The sequence below is a fragment of the Brassica oleracea genome, chromosome C4, assembly GCF_000695525.1.
Source record: "Brassica oleracea var. oleracea cultivar TO1000 chromosome C4, BOL, whole genome shotgun sequence".
In the NCBI taxonomy this organism is placed as follows: domain Eukaryota; kingdom Viridiplantae; phylum Streptophyta; class Magnoliopsida; order Brassicales; family Brassicaceae; genus Brassica; species Brassica oleracea.
The window spans coordinates 46,133,380-46,141,881 of record NC_027751.1 but is presented as its reverse complement, the minus strand read 5'-3'; positions in this window follow the sequence as shown (position 1 = coordinate 46,141,881).

Genomic DNA, 8,502 nt, shown 5'->3' with positions numbered 1-8,502 from the left:
CCACAAAGGCTGCTCATGACAAGAAGAAGATGATGAAAGAACCTTACCCTCCACCTTTTGATATGATGCCACACACTCTCACTATTCACCCAATGAAGTTCAAGGATGGAGCTATTGAGTACAAGATCAAATGCAAGGGAAAGTCTACACCATTCTCAAGTGCAAAAGCCATCATCACTCCGCAGCTCCAAGATGATCCAATCAAGCTTCAAGAGCTTCTCTCTCAAGTCCTCACCATCACTCTTGAAAGTGGGAAGGATCCTCCTTCTCCACTCTCCGCTTGAGGTACCACTCCAACCTTTCCATTGTATATACCAGTTTTTCTTTGCATTTATTCTTTCTTTTGGATATCTCTTTCAACTTACTAACACAGAGACTGTGTGAACTAAGTTTGGGGGAGGTATCAAGTATTTGATCTTGTTTGCTTTGATGATATTGCATTGAGTCTTGAATTGTACATACATATTTGCATAGAAAAACCAAAAAAATTTGAAAAATTTAAAAAATAACCATGTAATTGCATCACTTGCATTCTTAGGATTGAGTCTAGAGCATATAAGTTGCATTCATGAATAGGGAGAAACCTTGTAAAGAACACATATCTAGAACTCAATTTGACATCCTAGCTAAACATATCAAGTAGCTTAAGCATCTCTTGAAAAAGTTTGTAAGCTTCGAGCCTTGAAAACTCTTCTTGAAACATGTTACTTGCTTGATGATTGACATTGTTCTTGAAACCAACTCCAAATGAACTAGGCTTAATGAACTTAATTTTTCTTGCATATGGACATTTGCATACTTGATCATGGATATTATACACATTTGGGTTATCTTTCTCTCTTTGTTAACCCAAATGACACTCCATACCCATTAACCCTCAGCATTTTTTGAAGCCAACATTAATTTGCTTGAGTGAGGCTTTTTATTGATAGCATGTCATGTGCAAAATCTTGAGAGTATTAGGAGCGACAATGGGGGTTGTTCTCATCTTTGGCTAGCATTAGGATTTCATTTGAGCTAGCCTCAAGGATGGTTATTGGGTTTGTGAGCTTAAATTCTTTTGATCTTGGGAACGAGAGAGATTGAGCGAAAGAGATGAACCAAAAAGAGTGTTTAAAGTAAGAAACCCCTAGGGACAAAGAAATTTAGAAAGGAAAAGCTCTAAAGTATCAATAGAACCCCCTCTCAAATTAAATAAAAAAAAAAGAATCAAAGAAACAATAGTTGAGTGGGGGAAAAGAAAAGAAGAGAGCTAAGTCTAAAAGTTTAAATTCAAAAGAACAAGTCTCTAGTTGGTTAAATCAAAGGAAAGAAAGAAGAGTTCAATGGGTGAGAGATGAAAGTGGGAGTATTTTGGGTTTGAGAAAGAAAGAAAAGAAGGGTAGAACTTAAAGCTACTTAGGAAAGACGTAGAATGATGAGAACAAGCATTGTATGCATGAATTGCTCTTTTTCTTAGATAAATTTTGCATAATGATCTTGCTTCTTTTCTTGAGTGTGAGTCACTATAAATAATGCAATTGAAACCCATTTTTATTCTCATTAGACCATCTTCTCTCACCAAGCCAAATGATTGAGATCAAATATCCATTTGCAAGAATTCACCTTGTGTGTGTGTGTGTGTGAATGAATGTGAGAGTTGGCTATGGAACTTGTTGGTTGAATGACAATGTAACTTGTGTAGAGACAAAAAAATTATTAATAGGCCTTGAGAAGCTAGAGTGCATTAAGAAAGTTGATCATGCTATTTGCTATGTTTTCTTTGGGGTGTTACATTGAAGGTTAGAAACTGTGTCTTTTGGTTATGAGCTCCCATTTTCAAACTTTTCTTCTAATTAATCTTGAAAGTTTACTTGTGGACAAGTAAAGTTCTAGTTTGGGGGAGTTGATATCTTGTGTATTTACATAGTTTTAGCAATCATTTTAGTTCTCAATTTGTCCATTTAGATGCATTTAGAGTAGATTTAGGTGCATTGCATATATATTTGTCTCTATTAGGTGATGGAGATGCTATTTGGCGACTTTGGAGCATCAAGAGATGGTTTGGAGGCAAGATTGGTGGTTTTCGAGCATGAGACGAGATGATCAAGTGTCCCAGCGGCTTTGAGACGTCCCAGCGGTCTTATGACCCCATCGAGAAGCCGCTGCAAGCGCTCGAGGAACGGAGACTAAGTATGGGAGCGGCCTTGTGCAGTAGTTTGCTGAAGCCGCTGGGAAAACACCCCACTCCCTGCCCGATATCTACTTGTCGCAGCGGTCTTAGACGAAGACTGCAAGAATCCGCTGTGAGAGTCTCAGCGGCCTGGTGGAGCGGTCTGCCTTAGCCGCTGCGAGTCGAAAAAGTCAACATTTCCGAGTTTGACCAGATATTTACCCATTTGTATTTGGGTTAATCCAAGTTTGTTGGGTTAACCCGGTTCGATTTTAAGCTACTATAAATGTTTCTCAGACCTAATTTTAGAGGGGGATCTTGTTTTTCTATCTAATAAAAAAAAGCCACCTTAGGTGAAAGATCTAATCTTGATCAATTTTTCTTGTGTTTACTTGTTTGCTTTGATCATTAATCATGTTTAGACTTAGATCAACCAATGATCTAGTGTTTATCATGATAATGAGTGAGTAGTCATCTTTGGATTCATGGGTTAGGATGATTAGGATGATTAAGTGATGATCTAGAATGTTTAGAGTAGATTAATATGTTTCCTTGCTTGATTGAGTGATCTTAATGCTAAGCTAGAGTTGGTCATTCTGGTTTAGAACTCTAGACATTTCATTGCATGGAAGGTGTTCGATGAAATGTCTGAGCCAACTCAACATGCTCTTAGCTTACCCTACCAAAGGGATTTGATGTTAGGGGAGTTAGGAAAGTTGAATGATCTATTCTTAATGATTGTTTGATTGACACAAACCAAAGGAATTTGATGTTTGATCATGAGAGTAAATGAGCTTTTATCTTGGAAGAGAACTTGCTTAGAATTGATATCTAGACTTAAGGAAATGTGTTGATTGAAACCTTGCCATTTTAGATTAAATCTTAGTCATCTGAAATCAAAATTATATGCCCATGATTCCTCCTTTATCTAATTGATTGAAAGTTACTTGTTAGTTGTTCTTGAAACTTGTTAGTTTGATTGAATCACCTCATCTTATTGATTGCATTTAGCTTAATTGAAAACATGAATTCTCTTTGATTCAAAGCTCTTAGAAATGGATTGACATCTCAATTACTATGATGATTTGATTATTGGACCCTTGAAAAGTCCATTTCAAAGGTTCCAGCCGGAGACGTCACGGCACCGTCATGAAGCCGTTTGTTTCGCTCAGCCCATATATTGTAGACGGTGGTGTGAGCAGCAAGAAGTTTGAGAGTAGAAGGAGTGACATTGTCTTTAGTACAAAGCCAGTCCGTAAACGCATTCCAAGAGGTAAAACCACGCCATTGATAGCCAAGCTGGTGCATGACATGTTCCCAAATAGAGGCACTAACCTGACAGGCAAGAAAAAGGTGATCTCTTGTTTCATTTCCAGCTCCACAAAGGCAGCAAGTAGGTGAAATATTGGTGCTCCATCTAGCCAAGCGATCACGAGTAGGGAGACAGTTTAGGAAAACCAACCACATGGTGAAGGAGTGGCGTGGGATTGCACCGTTAAACCAAACAATCCGAGTCCATGCAGGAGTAGGAGCTCTGTTTCGAAGGATGTTCCGGGTTTTGTTAGCCGAAAAGCCATCAAGCTCTTCGCCATCGATCATCCAAAAATAGCTATCTTCTTCCACTGAGAGAGAGGGCAACAATACAGTGGTGAGATAGATCTGCAAGTTTTCAGCTTCTGGAGAGCGAGCACCCCGGAGAAGCCACCCACAGGAGTTACATGAGGCAGAGACTCTCGCATTGATAGGCACCAGGGTTTGTCTTGTCCTAGAGGGGCCAAAGTAATGATTAAGGGGGCCGAACGGAGTCCAGTTGTCCCACCAGAAACTAAGAATCCTGCCATTTCCCAGACACCCACGAATAAACAGCGCCGCAAGAGGACGCAATGACAGAATTTCCTTCCAGGTCGAAGAACCAGCACTATTGTTATCCAACGACCAGAAGCTCGAGTCACTCAGCTTGTATTGGTGCACCCAATCTGCCCATAGAGATGAATCGCTCTTGAAGAGGAGCCATATCAAACGAAGACACAAAGTGTAGTTCCATCTAGCAAAATCCTGAAGGCCTAATCCACCTTTAGACTTGGGTAGGCAAACAACACGCCAAGAGACTTTTGCAGAGACTCTCCGTGAAATTTGGTCACTCCAAAGGAATCGCAAATAAAGGCTCTCAAGCTTCTTGATGCAGCCTTTGGGCAGTATGAAGACTGAGATCCAAAAATTGATTTTTCCATGAATTACCGACGAGATCAACTGTCTCCTTCCTGCATAAGATAGAGCTTTCAAGGACCAAGAGGTGAAGGTTCCGATTAAGGAATCCAAGAGAGGCTGATAATCTGAGAGATGAAGCTTGCGATGCATAAGAGGCAGCCCTAGGTACCGGACTGGTAATGCTCCAAGGGTGAAGCCCAGACTTGAAAAGTCATTGGTTTCAGCCTGGTTCAGACCAGCAGCATATAGCTGTGTCTTGGTCATATTCATGCAAAGACCAGACCATTCGGCAAAAGAATCAAGCGTATCAGAAATACTCTCCAGAGATTGCTTTTGACCATCAAAAATATCATTATATCATCCGCAAAAGCTAAGTGAGAGAGAGATGAGGCTGCAGTGTTCGGGTGATATCCAATTAGACCTTGGGAGTACTTGGCTGGCAACATTTGAGAAAAGACTTCCAAGGCAATGACAAAGAGATATGGAGAGAGCGGGTCGCCTTGTCGAAGCCCTTTGGTGCCTTTAAAGTAGCCACATAATTCACCATTGATTACAACCAAAAATCTAGTGGTCGTGAGGCATTGACGGATCAGGAGCCTAAAACTTTGTGGGAAATTCAAAGCTTCGAAGGTGTTCAGGATGAAATCCCAATTGAGAGAATCGAAAGCTTTTTGGAGATCCACCTTCAGCATACACCGCTTAGAAATGTGCTTCCAATTGTACCCAGCTACAAGCTCAGTGGCCATAAGGACGTTTTCAGAGAGGAGACGCCCTGGGATAAAATCGGACTGAACTTTCGAAATAAGCTTGGGCAGGACAGCCTTCAACCGGTTCGCAAGGAGCTTAGAGGTAACTTTGTAAACAGAGTTGCAGCACGAAATGGGCCGAAAGTCTGTCATATGCATCGCATTCTTTTTCTTGGGGACAAGAGTGATGATTGTAGAGTTCAGCTGCTGGAGGATACCACCAGATGTAAGGAACTCCTGAACAGCAGCAATCATATCTCTTCCAACCACTTGCCAATTATCCGTAAAGAACTCAGCCGGGTAACTGTCAGGTCCCAGGGACTTGTTTTTTGGCAGAGAGAAGAAGGCATCACGGATGTCCAGGTCAGTGAAAGGGGCTGAGAGTAAGCTGATGGCCTCGTCAGAACATTTAGTTGGAACAGTTGCAGCAATGGCTTCCGGAGTTGAGGTCGATGGCACGACAGGGCCTCCAAGGAGAGATTCAAAGTAATGAACCGCATGACTCTTGATATCGTCAATAGATTCTAGGAGATTATCATCTTGGTCTAAAAGAAGAGAGATTTGTTTAAAACCTTGTCTTGTTTTTATGACACGATGGTAGAAATTTGTGTCTGCATCACCTTCAACAGCCCATTTGATTCTCGACCTCTGTCTCAGAAAAGAATCCTCTGCCTTCGCTAAAGTTGCCCATTTTTGGCGGGCAGAGCGCTCTGCTTGAGATGACAAATCAAAGGGCGCTGAGAGGGAAATCTGCTGGCACTGGAGCAGCAAAGAAAAAGCCTCTTGAACTCTTTTCTCTAGATTTGAAAAGTTTTCCCTGCTGAAATCTCTAATTAAATTCTTCATAGTCTTCAGCTTTTTGTCCATACAGAATTGCCGAGACCCTGAAAATGGCAATGCATTCCAACAGTCTCTCACAAGTGAGGCGAAATCCGGGCGAAGGTTAAGATGCGCAAAGAACTTGAAGGGACGTTTTTTACTCGGGCGCTGCTGATGGAGGAAGAGCCATCCAGGACTATGATCAGATATACCAGGCAAACCAAATACCTCAGTAGAATCCGGGAAGTGCTGTAGCCAGCTATCATTTATAAGCATGTGATCCAACTTCTTAGAGACATGACCGTTTGACTAGGTGAAGGGTTCACCACAGAAAGGCAGATCCGTTAGGGAGCTTCGTTGGAGGCATTCTTTGAAATCTCTCATTTCCCTGTGGCAGGAGAAAGGGTCAGCGTTTGAATGTTCGGTGGTGGATATAATCTCATTAAAGTCTACCAGAAGCATCCACGGAGCATTGACTAATAATGGGGAAGCGGAGAAACATTCAATTTCCTCCCAAAGAAGACGTCTTTGTTGCACACAATTTGAACCATAGATGAATGAGACAATCAGGTCCGCTGACATATGAGGCAGCTTTACACAACAGGACACCATTTGTAACGATTTTGACAAGATCTGGACTTTAACAGTAGGGTGCCAGATTAGCCAAATTTTACCAAGATCGGAGAACTCGTAGTTCCCTTCCAGGTTCCATCCGGTTGGAACAGAGCTAAGAAGCTTTGCCGCTTTATTAGGCTGTACATGGGTCTCAAGTAGACCCCCAAAAACTGGTTTATTTTTCCGTAACCATTTTCTAAAACCACGCCGCTTTACAAGATCATTTAAACCTCTAATATTCCAGCAAAAAAGATCCATAAAAAGAAAAGATTAGAGGGATAAAGGACCTCTAACCCTGGACCGCGATGAAGAGTTCCGCTTTGCTCTTCTAGATATAACTTCAATAAACTTATCAAAATCCTCATCAGGATTATCATCGCCCTCAGAGAGGGAATCATTTCCTGAGGAGAGATGATCAAAAGACGCCGAGGAGTGGGAGGGCGATAGAGAAGCCGATGTTAGATCAACACAGAGGCTACCTCCAGACTGATCCAAGTCAAACACTCTTTGGAAGGCCTGTCTTTGGGAAGATGAGTAGCTCCGGTTTACTACAGGGCGAAGGAGGGGAGGGGTGAGGCTCTCAATCATGCCCCCAAAAACTGTAGGAGGAACAGCAGCCGAGCCAACAATGTCTTTAAAAGAAGCCGGCGCAACAGCAACATTCCGAGGAGGAACATAGCTCTTATCTGAGCTAGATGGTCGAGATTGAGTATGAGCAATGTCATCAATCTTCCCTGAACTAGATGGTCGAGATTGGGTATGGGCACTATCACCTTTCTTCTTTGATCTAGCGGGCAAGGATCGAGGTTGGGATTGGGACCTACCACCCTTCTTCTCCCGGTTGATCATAGAGTTCAGCGGTACAATGGGAAGAAGGCTTTTGATCGGCGCTTTACCCTTTCTCCTTTCCGGATTAGTACGCGGGCAATGAGAAGTTTCATGCTTGACGGAGTTGCACGTTGAACAAGTTCTAGGTTCTCTGAACAACGAGAGATAGTATGTCCCACTTGCTTAGAGAATGAACAAAGATAGGGAAGCCAAGGGCTAGTAACCGAGATATGCCTAGTGTCCCCGCTCTCAAACCGAGCATTGACAAACTGCGGAAGTGGCTTACGGGGATCAATGACCGTATAGACTTTAGCGACTTCAGTGTTTGTCAGTTTTTCCGTCGAAGGATGTAGGCATACTGGGTGACCAACAAGCCCAGCAATCTCTTGCAAGGCTTCCCAGTTGAAAAATTGTAGCGGGACTCCAGTGAACTCCAACCACACAGGAACCATTGAGAGCTGTGGCTTTTCCTGTTGAAGACCAGGCGACCTCTTTGCGACAAATATTGTTTGGCCATCTATTTGCCATAAATTTTGACTGAGGATACGACGCCTAGCATTTGGGCAAGCAACTAAAAAGTTATCAGATTCATGTACTGTTTATATATCTAAAATATTAGTTATATTTATTTTAAAATAATTAAATATCTAAATTCATGCAGTTTATAAATCAGTTCATAATCTTACTATATGAACCAATCCAAACACCAAAATGACCAAACTAAATCCGATCCAGAAGTAATAAGTACCCAAATGGTTCTTATATATCTTTATATCCAAAATATGTAAAATCCAAAAATGAAAACGAATCAAATACCCAAGTGTCCATGCTTAAATAATGAGTTGATGTCTTGCTATTTGGAGGCATAATTGGACCGCTATTTTCAGTCGTACTAGATATTGACCCGCCCTTTTAAGGGCGGGTATATTTTTTGTTTAAATTTTTTTAAAATTTTTAATTTCTATATTTTTGTTTTTTTTTGTAATTAATATTAATTTAATTTAATTTAATTGTTGGTAACTATACTAAGTATGTCAAGTTGCATAACTATACACTTGTGCTTTATGCATTTCGGAAATTATTTTTTAATTTTATTCCTAAAATTTGTGACATATTATATTTTTTCGTAGTTAC